We start from the raw sequence: 14,053 nt of genomic DNA on the forward strand, positions 1-14,053 counted from the left end.
AAAAGACAATGGCTTCGGGGAACAATGTGACAAGTATTGGTAAGTATGTTACTCTATGTTATATGTACTGTATGTCTATGTATGTATTGTATGAATGTATTGTATGTATGTAGTATATATGTGGTATGTATGTAGCATGTAGTATGTATGTAGTATGTATGTAGCATGCATGTAGCATGTAGTATGTATGTAGCATGCATGTAGTATATATGTAGTATGTATGTAGTATGTATGTAGTATGTATGTAGCATGCAGTATGTATGTAGCATGCATGTAGTATATATGTAGTATGTATGTGGTATGTATGTAGCATGTAGTATGTATGTAGCATGCATGTAGCATGCAGTATGTATGTAGCATGCATGTAGTATATATGTAGTATGTATGTGGTATGTATGTAGCATGTAGTATGTATGTAGCATGCATGTAGTATGTATGTAGCATGCATGTAGTATATATGTAGTATGTATGTAGCATGTAGTATGTAGCATGCATGTAGTATATTTGTAGTATGTATGTAGCATGTAGTATGTATGTAGCATGCATGTAGTATATATGTAGTATGTATGTAGCATGTAGTATGTATGTAGCATGCATGTAGTATGTATATGGTATGTATGTAGCATGTAGTATGTATGTAGCATGCATGTAGTATATATGTGTTATGTATGTGGTATGTATGTAGCATGCATGTAGCATGCATGTAGTATGTATGTAGTATGTATGTAGTATATATGTAGTATGTATGTAGCATGTAGTATGTATGTAGCATGCATGTAGTATATATGCAGTATGTATGTAGCATGTAGTATGTATGTAGCATGCATGTAGTATATATGTAGTATGTAGCATGTAGTATGTATGTAGCATGCATGTAGTATATATGTAGTATGTAGCATGTAGTATGTATGTAGCATGCATGTAGTATATATGTGTTATGTATGTAGCATGTAGCATGCATGTAGCATGCATGTAGTATGTATGTAGTATATATGTGGTATGTATGTAGCATGCAGTATGTATGTAGCATGCATGTAGTATATATGTAGTATGTATGTTGCATGTAGTATTTATGTAGTATGAATGTAGCATGTATGTAGTATGTAGTATGAATGTAGCATGTATGTAGTATGCATGTTGTATGTATGTAGCATGTAATTTTTTTTTTTTTTTTTACATTTAACACATTAGCCGGATGATGGGACTACTACTGTCCCATCATAGAATCATAGAATCATAGAATCGTAGAGTTGGAAGGGACCTCCTGGGCCATCTGGTCCAACCCCCTGCTCAAAGCAGGATTCGCTAAATCATCCCAGTCAGATGTCTGTCCAGCCTCTGTTTGAAGACTTCCATTGAAGGAGAACTCACCACTTCTCGTGGCAGCCTGTTCCACTCATTGATCACTCTAACTGTCAAAAAGTTTTTTCTAATATCTAATCTGTCTCCTCCCATTCAGTTTCATCCCATTGCTTCTAGTCTTTCCTTGTGCAAATGAGAATAAAGTTGATCCTTCTACAATGTGACAGCCCTTTAGATATTTGTAGACAGCTATTAAGTCTCCTCTCAGTCTTCTCTTTTGCAAACTAAACATTCCCAAATCCTGCAACCTTTCCTCATAAGACAGGGTTTGCAGACCGGTCACCATTCTGGTCGCTCTTTTCTGAACTTGCTCCAGTTTGTTGATGTCTTTTTTAAAATGTGGTGCCCAAAACTGGACACAATATTCCAGATGAGGTCTGACCAAAGAGGAGTAGAGGGAAATAATGACTTCACGTGATCTAGACTGTATGCTTCTGTTAATACATCCTAGAATTGCATTTGCCTTTTTTGCTGCTGCATCACACTGTTGACTCATATTCAGTCTGTGATCTATTAGTATACCCAAGTCTTTTTCACATGTGCTGTCACTTAGCCCTATTCCTCCCATTCTATATATGTTTTTTCCATTTTTATTGCCCAGATGTAGTACTTTGCATTTCTCCCTGTTAAAAACCATTCTGTTAGTTGCTGCCCACTTCTCCAGTTTATTTAAATCTTTTTGAATCCTCTCTCTCTCTTCTCTAGTATTAGCTATCCCTCCTAGCTTTGTGTCATCAGCAAATTTAATCAGTTTACCCTCAATTCCTTCATCTAAATCGTTGATAAAGATGTTGAACAATACAGGGCCCAGGACAGAGCCCTGTGGTACCCCACTTGAGACATTCTTCCAACTGGATGTGCAGCCATTTACGACCACTCTTTGGGTCCGATCACTAAGCCAGTTATGAATCCACCTAACAGTTGCCTTGTCCATTCCATACTTAATCATTTTTTCAATAAGGATTCTATGAGAGACTTTGTCAAATGCTTTGCTGAAGTCAAGATATACTATATCTACAGCATTTCCTTGATCCACCCAATCAGTGATACCGTCATAGAAGGAAATTAAGTTAGTCTGACATGACTTATTAGTTACAAACCCATGCTGACTCTGTTTAATCACTTCATTCTTATCCAGGTATTGACATACATGTTGTTTAATAATTTGTTCAAAGATCTTTCCTGGTATAGAAGTCAGACTCACCGGCCTATAGTTACCTGGGTCCACCTTCTTCCCCTTTTTGAAGATAGGAACAACATTTGCTCTTCTCCAGTCTTCTGGCACTTCTCCTGTTCTCCAAGAATTTTCAAAGATTATAGAGAGGGGTTCAAAAATTTCTTCTGCTATCTCCTTCAGTACTCTGGAGACTTGAATTCATTTAGGCTAGCTAAGTGTTTCCTCACTATCTTTCTGTTTATAGATATCCTGGATTCTTCTATTCTCTTAATAGGACAGTGAATAACAGTTGATGTTACATTTCCTTTCTGAGAGAAAACAGATGCAAAATAGGAATTTAAAAGTTCAGCCTTCTCAACATCCTGTCTTACCATTTCATCATTTTCATCCTGTAAAAATCCTATAGCATCTTTGACTTTTCTTTTACTTTTGACATATCCCCAAAATCCTTTATTATTGCTTTTGACATCTCTTGCAAGCCTCAATTCATTTTCAGCTTTAGATAATCTGATTTGTGCCCTGCAGGTTCTGCAGACAGCATTATATTCTTCTTTAGATATGCCTCCCTCTTTCCATTTTATAAACATTTTTTTCTTCCTTTTTAGCATGTGCTTAAGTTCTGTGTTCATCCATCCTGGTTTCCTTAACTGCTTCCTATTCTTCCCTCTTTTCGGAATTGTTAACAACTGTGCTTTGAGAATTTCATTTTTCAAGATTTCCCATCCTTCCTGGACATTTTTGTCTTTAAGGATATCCAGCCATTGGATCCCTCCAATTCTCTTTCTGAATCCCTTAAAATCTGCCTTTCTGAAATCTAACCTTGATGTCTGAGTCTTCACAGGTCTTCCGCCTCTAGTTATCCAAAATTCTAAAATAGCATGGTCGCTACCTCCTAGGGTCCCAGCCACTTTTACCTCCTCAACCATTTCCTCCCTGTTTATAAGGATTAGATCCAAGGTAGCAGTTCCCCTTGTTTTCTCCCTTACCTTTTGGAAGATAAAGTTGTCAGCAAGAGAGGATAAGAATTTCCTTGACCTGTTAGTTTTGCCTGAGAGAGATTCCCAACAAATGTCTGGATAGTTGAAATCTCCCATGACAACTATGTCATATTTTTTGGAGAACTTGGCCATTTGATGCATAAAGAGTTCATCCATATCTTCAGCTTGCACAGGCGGCCTGTAGTAAATGCCTACAATGGTGTCCTTTCCATTGTTCTGTCCTTGTATTCTTACCCAAACAGTTTCTACAGAACTCCCAGTCTCTGAAGCTTCAATCTCTGTGCAGATATACGCGTTTCTAACATACAATGCGACACCCCCTCCTCGTTTATCAAGTCTGTTTCTTGCAAATAAGTTGTATCCTTCTAGTCTTGTATTCCAATCATGTGTATTGTCCCACCAAGTTTCAGTGATTCCAATGACATCATATTTCTTTTCCTGTGTTAGTAGTTCCAATTCTCCTTGTTTGTTGCCCATGCTTTGTGCATTAGTATAGAAACATTTTAGTTTGTGATTGGTTTCTCTTTCTCCAATATTTTTATTAATTAGATTCTTTCGTCTTTGTTCTTCCTTTCCACTTCTAATGTGGCTAATGTGTCAATCACTGTCATGGTAGCAGGCATCGCTACTTGTAGTCCCATCGGACGATGCCTGCACAGACCCCCGGAGCCTGCACAGACCACCGGCAGGCCGGCACAGCCCCCCGGCAGGCCGGCACAGCCCCCCGGAGCCTGCACAGCCCCCCGGCAGGCCGGCACAGCCCCCCGGCAGGCCGGCACAGCCCCCCGGAGCCTGCACAGCCCCCCGGCAGGCCGGCACAGACCACCGGAGCCTGCACAGACCCCCTGGCAGGCCGGCACAGCCCCCCGAAAGGCCCGTACAGACCCCAGAGAGGCTGTACAAGGGCAGGAAAGGGTTTTTCTTATTCCGATACCGGAAGTCCCATAGACTTGAATGGGACTTCCGGTATCGGAATCGGCGATACCGATACTTTTTTTAAAGATCGGCCGATACCATCCGATACGATACTTTGAAGTATCGGACGGTATCGCTCAACTCTATTCATGACTTAAGAGCTATTAATGATGATACAGTGAGTGTGACCTAAATCGTCCCTAACACACACACACACAGATCCCAGTAATGTCAAAATGTTTCACAGTCATTGATTTAGCAGGTGCATTTTTCTCTGTACCCCTGCACCCTGACTGTCAGTATCTTTTTCCTTTACTCATAAAGATAAACAATATTGTTGGACAGTCCTCCCATAAAGGGGGAAAGAAATCCCCTGCCATCTCTTCAGCAGTGATGGCAGGGATCCTTGAGTAGTGGCAATCACCTCATCTGCTGATTGTACTATTACAGTACATGGATGACCTTTTGCTGTTCTGCCTGGACCAGAGGTCCTGCAGGGAAGCTACAGTTTCCTTGCTATGTTTTTTTTCATCAGAAAAGGGTTGCAGGGTCTCACGTGACAAATTACAGTATTACAAACAAAAGGTGACATTTTTGGGACATTGTATTGCCGAAGGTACCAGACACCTGACAGGAAACAGGCAATTCAAAATCTACCTCTACCCAGGTCACATCAGCATCTATGCACTTTCCTAGGTTTAGTGACCTACAGTAGGCCTTGGATAAGGCCTGCTTCCGAAATGTTGCAACCACTTTATGACTGCTTGTCATCAGACCCGGGACTTCACACAAAATGCAATCGATTCCTTCCATTCTCTCAAACTGCTCATTGTATCTGCCCCGGCCTTAGGAATTCCAAATTATGAGCAGCCATTTTTCTTGTTTTGCACAGAGCAGGGAGGACATGCTACCGCAGTACTGGCACAACAACATGGAGGGAAACAGAGACCAATAGCATACTACTCAGCACAATTAGACTCATTGATCAGAGGGTCACCTACGTGTGTCCGTGTGATAGGAGCAGCTGCACTACTACTAGGAAAGGCATGTGAGATCACACTGACATTTCCTTTGACAATCTATTCCCTACATGACATCCATGCCATACTCGTACAAGTTCAACCAAAACATCTGTCTATGGCCAGACAGCTCTGACTTGAGTGTGCTCTACTAATTCCTGAGTATGTCACCCTGAAAAAGGTGTAACGTTCTGAATCCAGCCACCCTCCTGCCTGTGGATTCAGAAAAGGGGGAATTGGTGACCGTATTAGCGAGTGAGGAAGAATACTTTGACCTGACGCACGAACATGACTGCATAGAACTGATGAGTCCGTAGACAGTTGGGTTTGCACACGTTCATGAAAAACCTGTTCCTAATGCAGATTTTGAGTTTTTTGTAGGTGGCTCCAGATACCACCAGGATAGACGATTCTACACTGGATATGCAGTAGTATCCTCACATGAGGTAATCCGAGCTGAACCACTCCCTCCTCAAATGTCGGCACAGGAGACTGAGTTGAAGGCACTCACTGAGGCGAGTAGAGCCGCTGCAAGTCAAGTCACTACTATTTACACTGATTCGAAGCCCATTAAAAATGCAGAGCTGGTGAAACAATCAATGGAGGCATTGATGTTACAAGTCCAGGTTGGCATTGTCAAGGTAAAAGCACACACAAAAGGTGACTCTGTGGAGGTAGAGGGCAACAGAAGGGCGGACGAGGCTGCTAAAGTAGCAGCCAAGGCGGCCTAGAGAGCAGTGGACGTGGCGGGGAGTCAGTGTATTCCAGCCACACTGAGCCTAGATGTCATGAAATCTCTCCAGCAACAGGCTGCCCAAACAGAGAAGGTAAACCGGGGGAGACTGGGAGCTGAGCTGAACTCGAACGGAGTATGGGAGAATAAAGATAATTTGTGCCTACCAAAGTCTCTGTTCCCGATTATGGCGCAAGCAACAAATGGCCCTACTCACACCTCAAAAAGTCACATGTGTGCCATGGTGGATGCCTTCTGGATCGCTCCTGGTTTCAGTTACACAGCCGCGAAACTTGTACAATCATGCCTCATCTGTGCACAGCACAACCCAGGTAAGACAGTAAAAGTCCCTAAGAAAGCGACACCTAGGCTTCTCTACCCGTTTCAGAGACTGCAGATTGACGACATACAGCTACCAAGGTAGGAGTGTATGAATATGTCCTAGTATGTGTAGCTCTCTTCTCTGGTTGGCCGGAAGCCTATCTGGTAAAATGTGCAAATGCTAAAATGACTGCAGACAAACTGTTGAAAGAACTGATCTGCAGGTATGGTGTCCCAGAAACCATAGAAAGCGATAGGGGTACACACTTCACGGGAGAAATAATGAGGGAAGTCATGCAGGCCCTGGGTGTACAGCAAGCTTTTCATACACCATACTTCATACAAAGTAGTGGGAAAGTGGAAAGACTAAATGTGACACTTAAACTGAAAATTCAAAAGGCCATGGCAGACACAGGAAAGAGCTGGGTAGAGTGCTTCAGACACACTCCAAATAGAAAGACAGGCTTGTCTCCCTTTGAAGTCCTGTTTGGTAGTGCACGAAAGACTGGTCTATACTTCCCACAGGTGCTACAAATGCAACACGGTTCTATGACAGCCTACTTCCAGGCCTTGCAGAAAAGACAATGTGGTGCATAAACATGTGTTCTCATCCATTCCAGATCCTAATGCCAGTGCAGATGTGCATCAGCTGAATCCAGGTGATTGGGTGGTTATACGCAGACACGTGAGAAGGAGCCTGGACCCACGAGTTGACGGCCCCTTCCAAGTCCAGCTGACCACATCCACATCAGTAAAACTTGAGGGAAAGCCCACCTGAATCCACGCCAGTCACTGCAAGAAAGTCTTTTCAACAGTAGAATGACTGTACTTCTCATCACCTTGCTGGCAGTGACAGGGTTACTGCGCACTGCAGAGACACAGGATAAACTCTTAAATGCTGACTGGGACAACAAATTTTTTCGGCATCATGCTCTACTCATAAAGGACATGTAGGACAGAAACCGAAAGACTGTTGGATCTGTACACACAGCCCAGTATCTTTGAGGACTATGCCGTACTTAGCCTTACCTCTGGAGCCATGGGAGGTATTAACCCCACACTGCATACACAATGAGACCTGGACTCAATCTAGGTTTTGGGGAAAAGATGTGCCCCGTGATATATCTGCCTCATTGGTTATAATCAGATGGGCCGCTAATCCCTGGTTTCAGTTTAATATAACGCAGCCTAAGGTACAAATGTGGTGGCGGGAATATAATTCAGACGTCGGAAATATGGTCGTCAGGAGGAGGACTGAAATCCCTCACTCAGACCCCATTCCCAATGATGGACTGTGGTTCAGTCTTCAACACACTGGAGCAAATACATGTGGTGAGGACAATAATTGCTTCTGCATATACACTCATGATCAAACACAGGTAAATGAGACGGTGTACCAAGATGGTGTTCAAGGCTGTAAAGCATCTATGGGTAAAATAATAAGGAAAGAAAGGGGTAAATGTACAACTGGTATAAGTGGAAAACAAATGAATAATACTTGGTGTGCCCATAAGCCTATGTCAAGACTTTTGAGTTTATACCAATGTATACAGACCCCAGGTCACGTTTGTGTTCTCCCCGAAGGAATATTCTTGGTTTGCGGACATCGTGCCTACAGGTGGGTGAGTCCAGACATAAGAGGGGTTTGCACTCTTGTCAAACTAACACCAGCCACTTTCATAGTTCCTCATAGTAAAATAGACACAGCAGCAGTCCCAATTCATACTTTGTATAGAAGGGCTGCAGACAATAAGCCCCGGCCAAATGGTAGGCCGCATCTAGTAGAAATGGGGATAACAAATAAAATATTCAGTGGTATGCTAATATACCCCTTCATAATACAAATGTGGGATAAATTAGTAGAAGCTACCGACTACCTGGACAATCAGATTTTCCAGATTCTTGAAGTTCTTAATGAAACTAATACAATACAGAGACAATTAATCATAGTTACTAACCAACAAACTATAGTACTAGATTACCTGACAGCAAAAGAAGGAGGAATGTGTCAAATAATTGGTCCCACCTGTTGTAATTATATCGACCCTGCTGGAAATCTCCAGATCAGGGCCAGTATAGATAAAATAGGTGAACTTAGAGACCAATGGTTAAAACAACACAGTGCAAGCAGAGACTCCTGGTGGGGTAATGCATTCTCTTTTCTAAATCCAGCAAATTGGTTTAATGGCCTTGCAGGATGGATTTTTGGCATTGTACAGACTTGTATGCAAATTTTGTTGTTTTGCATATTGTTTTATGTAGCCGTAAAAGCGCTAATATATGTATTACTTAAGCTACTGAATAATGTATGCATAAAAAAAGAATCTAAGGCTGAACCTTCTGTAGTGCATCATAGACCCCAGGTAGCCATTGCTGATGGGGAAAGTGAGTGTCCACACTGAGGGTGGATGGGCGAAGCAGGTAGGAAGCCCCCTTATGGGTACTAGACCCATGAGACAGTAGCTCCTTTGTGGACATCAGCTGACCCTGTGGCAAAGGTTATACCATTTACAAAAGGGGGAACTTGATATAGAAGAGTTAATGGTTTCTTTTATATCCCATTAATTGCCTTTAAGACTGCTAATGCCTTCTGCCCTATTATTGCTAGAGTTATTCTTATGTAGACTACTAGTCTCTGTGTTCAAGGAAACTATACTTGTTATCATATTTGTTCTCAAAAGTCAGTTACAACATGTTCTGGACACATTGTAAACATGATATAACCCTGAAAGTGATGATGGGGGCTACATGAGCTCCATAGAGTTGCACTTGTTGTAAATGGTATAAAATATTGCCTTGTATTTCATTACGTCAGATAAAGTGATTTGACCACGGCTTGTGTGTTGAGTCTCTTTGTCTCCAAGCGCTTGCAACAGAAGGGTGAAAAACCTCACAATCTGGACTCACTGGTGATCTGGCATAGCTGACGCTTGGCCAGAAGAAAAAGCAGCCACGACACTCAGTAACCCCTTTTTGGCCAAGAAACATTAGGTATTGGTACTAAATTTATGCTCTGAAACTTAGATGTGTTATTCCACATTACATAGTTGTGGGACATGTGTATATGTATTGTTCGCCTAGCTTCTTACACACTGTTCTGGTGATCTATATGTAATGAGTGCATCCTTAAGCATGTATTTTAATGTATATATTTTCTACATTTGTTTAATTGTCGGTTCCTCTTAACTGGCCTTTCTTATGCAGCACTCCATCTGGAGTTTTTGATTGGGCGATCGACAATATCCGGCATCGTTTGTGCTACGTGTTCGGAAATCTGGTCCAGAGTTCATCATCTGGTCATGCTAGAATCCAAGATGGTAGACTGGTTGAGAATTGCCAGGGGATTTGTGATGCACTGCCAATTCCCCAATTGTATTGGATCCCTGGATGGGAAGCACATCCGTGTGTGTAAGCCGCTGAACTCAGGGTCCCAATTCTATCATTATAAACAATATTTTTCTGTAGTTTTGTTGGCTCTGGTTGACAGCAACTACAGGTTTATAATTGTAGACTTTGGGGATTATGGAAGAACTGGAGACTCTAGAGTCTTCAGTTCTTCCATTATGGGTCGGCGGCTGCGCAATAACCTGTTGGACCTACCACCACCACGTCAGCTGCCAGGTTCAAATCAAGAAGCGGTGCCTTATGTCCTAGTGGGGGATGAAGCCTTCCAATTGACCAGGCATGTCATGAGGCCATACCCACGCAGAAACCTTGACCACCAGCGCAGGATTTTCAATATGCTCCTTTGACGTGCCCGAAGACTGGTGGAGTGCGCCTTCGGCATTCTTTGTGCCAAATGGCGTGTCCTCCAGTCTCCAATTCAGCTGAGTGAAGCCAACGTCAATGAGGTCATCAAAGCTTGTGTGGTCCTCCATAACTTCACTAGACTGCATGATTGCTCCTCATCTGATGTGACTGAAGGTGTGGTGGACAATGGGGATAGGCCTATGCCACATGTGCTCCCTTTACGGTGTCCTCTCTCAGGACTCAAAGTACGCAATGTGTTCACCCAATATTTTTTTTCACCTCATGGTTCTACTACCTGGCAAGATCAGGCTGTATCTATGTTGTGATGTTCTTATGTGGGTGTATATAATTTTTTTTTGTTTGGTCTTCTCTGATATGTGTTGTCTGTTTATATGTAATAAAGTTGACTTACTTATTCGAATGCCTAAAATAATTCAGGAAGAAGGCCAAAGATGCATTTTCAAAGGTTTTATAAATTAAAAAAATAGCTTACAATATAGTGTACCATATTTTTGTCATATGGCAGATATTGCCCAGGCCATTTAGCCTTTTCTGTATATAACATTGTGATCTTTTGACACACAAAGAGGTATCAAGAAATTATAAATACCAACAAAAAAAATTTACAAAACAATTAGATATTTTATAACTGCTTGAAGCTTGGCGGAGGTGATGGCGGGAGGCCTTCATCTCTCTGTTGGGGGTTGGGGTGCCCAGCTTGACCATCACCCTGTTGAGGTGGATGATCTTGGCTCCACCAGCATCAGGTTCTGCACCTGGTCCAGACCCAGCAGAGCCACCAGCAGCCAGAAACTTAGAAGACAGCAACAGCAGCAGCCCTACTGGCCATGTTGAGGAGTCCCCCCAGCCTGCAGCCGTAGGCTGCCGTGGGAGACGGAGAAGGGACAACACTGCCTGTGATAACCGGAGGCATGTAGACACAGGTGTCCTAAATTACCTGTCCAGGGCTGCCCAGGATGAGGGTGAAGAGGCATATTCCCGAAGCCTGGCCACCTCCATCCCCTATCCCGTGAGGTGAGGCTACGTGTGTGCGGATCCATTCAGATCCTAATTGATGCATGCACACACCCCAATGACCCATATGAGTTGTTTCAGTATCTTGAGAGGTGGCAGCTCTCAACCTGTAACCGTCTCCGCCTTGTCCGACAACCAGCTGTGCATGCTCAATTAGGAACTGAGTGTCTGCCTGCACGTGTGCCTACACCTCCACCCATTCCCCCCCAAACCAACCTTGGTCACAACAGGGCCAAATGGCAGCCTATAACCAACCTGCCCAATATGGCCACTTATATAGACCTGGTGTTGGAGGCTGGCCCCAACCAGGGTTTGGACGACATGGTCATATTGGGGGGTATGATGGACGTGGATACAATCAGCCACAGGATTATAATCGACAGTATCCCTATGGTCTCTTTGGTGCGCAGCTGCAGGAACATGGCCACATCTTCCCACATGGCCAAGATCATCCACCTCAACAGGGTGATGGTCAAGCTGGGCACCCCAACCCCCAACAAAGAGATGAAGGCCTCCCGCCATCACCTCCGCCAAGCTACAAGCAGTTATAAAATAGCTAATTTTTTTGTAAATTTTTTTTGTTGGTATTTATAATTTCTTGTTACCTCTTTGTGTGTCAAAAAATGACAATGTTATATACAGAAAAGGCTAAATGGCCTGGGCAATATCTGCCATATGACAAAAATTTGGTACACCGTATTGTAAGCTATTTTTTTAAATTATAAAACCTTTGAAAATGCATCTTTGGCCTTCTTCCTGAATTATTTTAGGCATTCGAATAAGTAAGTCAACTTTATCACATATAAACAGACAACACAAATCAGAGAAGACCAAACAAAAAAAAAATTATATACACACACATAAGAACATCACAACACAGATACAGCCTGATCTTGCCAGGTAGTAGAACCATGAGGTGAAACAAAATACTGGGTGAACACATCACATACTTTGAGTCCTGCGAGAGGACGCCGCAAAGGGAGCACATGTGGTGTAGGCCTATCCCCATTGTACACCACACCTTCAGTCACTTCAGATGAGGAGCAATCATGCAGTCTAGTGAAGTTATGGAGGACCACGCAAGCTTTGATGAGCTCATTGACGTTGGCTTCACTCAGCTGAATTGGAGACTGGAGGACACGCCATTTGGCACAAAGAATGCCGAAGGCACACTCCACCAGTCTTCGGGCACGTGAAAGGCACACATTAAAAATCCTGCGCTGGTGGTCAAGGTTTCTGCGTGGGTATGGCCTCATGACATGCCTGGTCAATTGGAAGGCTTCATCCCCCACTAGGACATAAGGCATCGCTTCTTGATTTGAGTCTGGCAGCTGACGTGGTGGTGGTAGGTCCAACAGGTTATTGCGCAGCCGCCGACCCATAATGGAAGAACTGAAGACTCTAGAGTCTCCAGTTCTTCCATAATCCCCAATGTCTACAATTATAAACCTGTAGTTGCTGTCAACCAGATCCAACAAAACTACAGAAAAATATTGTTTATAATGATAGAATTGGGATCCTGAGTTCGGCGGCTTACGTACACGGATGTGCTTCCCATCCAGGGCTCCAATACAATTGGGGAATTGGCAGTGCAACTCAAATCTCCTGGCAATCCTCAACCAGTCTACCATCTTGGGCTCTGGCATGACCAGATGATGAACTCTGGACCAGATTTCCTAACATGTAGCACAAACGATGCCGGATATTGTCGATTGCCCAATCAAAAACTCCAGATGGAGTGCTGCATAAGTAAGGCCAGTTGAGAAGAACCTACAATTAAACAAATGTAGAAAATATATACATTAAAATACATGCTCAAGGATGCACACATTACATATAGATCACCAGAACAGTGTGTAAGTAAGAAGCTAGGCGAACAATACATATACACATGTCCCACGGCTATGTAATGTGGAATAACACATCAAAGTGTTCTAAGTTTCAGAGCATATATTTGGTACCAATAACTAATGTTTCTTGGCCAAAAACGGGTTACTGAGTAAGAGAATTAGTTGAGAAAATAATCATCTACATACATTCTGTAGCTGAGAAATACATACCGTAACGTAAGGAGATGGCGCTCCTCCGCAGAGATAAATATGCCCATCCGGGTGTCCTGGAAGGTGATCTCTGGGCGCACTGTCTCCAACAAAGCATCAAAGGTAGAAACGGTCATCCGACAATAGAGGAAAAACTTGTCAGGATGTGTCCTCAGAGCTGCATAAAGCCTGTGAAAATGGCCTTTATTGAGGCATTGTCTCAAATGCGGATGCACCCACATACGTCTCCTCCTCCTCGGATCCACAATCACTGGGTATGGCTGGCCAAAGCGCCTGGACAAAACCGAGTTGAAGAGGACACTGTCAGTTGGGGTGAACTGAAATGTGTCAGACATGTTTGCTAACAACCAGCAAGACACCCACACAAGCAGAGCACCAAAATGGGCAGACTGGAGGCTGCCACCTGATGTTGAGGCAATAAATAGGGTTGGTGCTGATGATTTAAATTATGTGCAGGCCTCAAAACCGTTAAATGTCCATTTTGCAAGGTTGCGAGAAAAAAACGGTATAAGGATGCCATATGGATTACATACGGATGCTTTCATGAGAAAAATACACGGCCACACCCTGACAACGGATGACATACGGAGCACTATTTAGGGACCATTTATGCGTATTACGGACGTAAAATACGGTCCGTATTTTTCTACCTTGTGTGTGACTCCAGCCTAATAGTTTCATGC

This window comes from Dendrobates tinctorius, unplaced genomic scaffold (genome assembly GCF_039654945.1).
Source record: "Dendrobates tinctorius isolate UK_male_01 unplaced genomic scaffold, ASM3965494v1 ptg000046l, whole genome shotgun sequence".
NCBI classification, from domain to species: domain Eukaryota; kingdom Metazoa; phylum Chordata; class Amphibia; order Anura; family Dendrobatidae; genus Dendrobates; species Dendrobates tinctorius.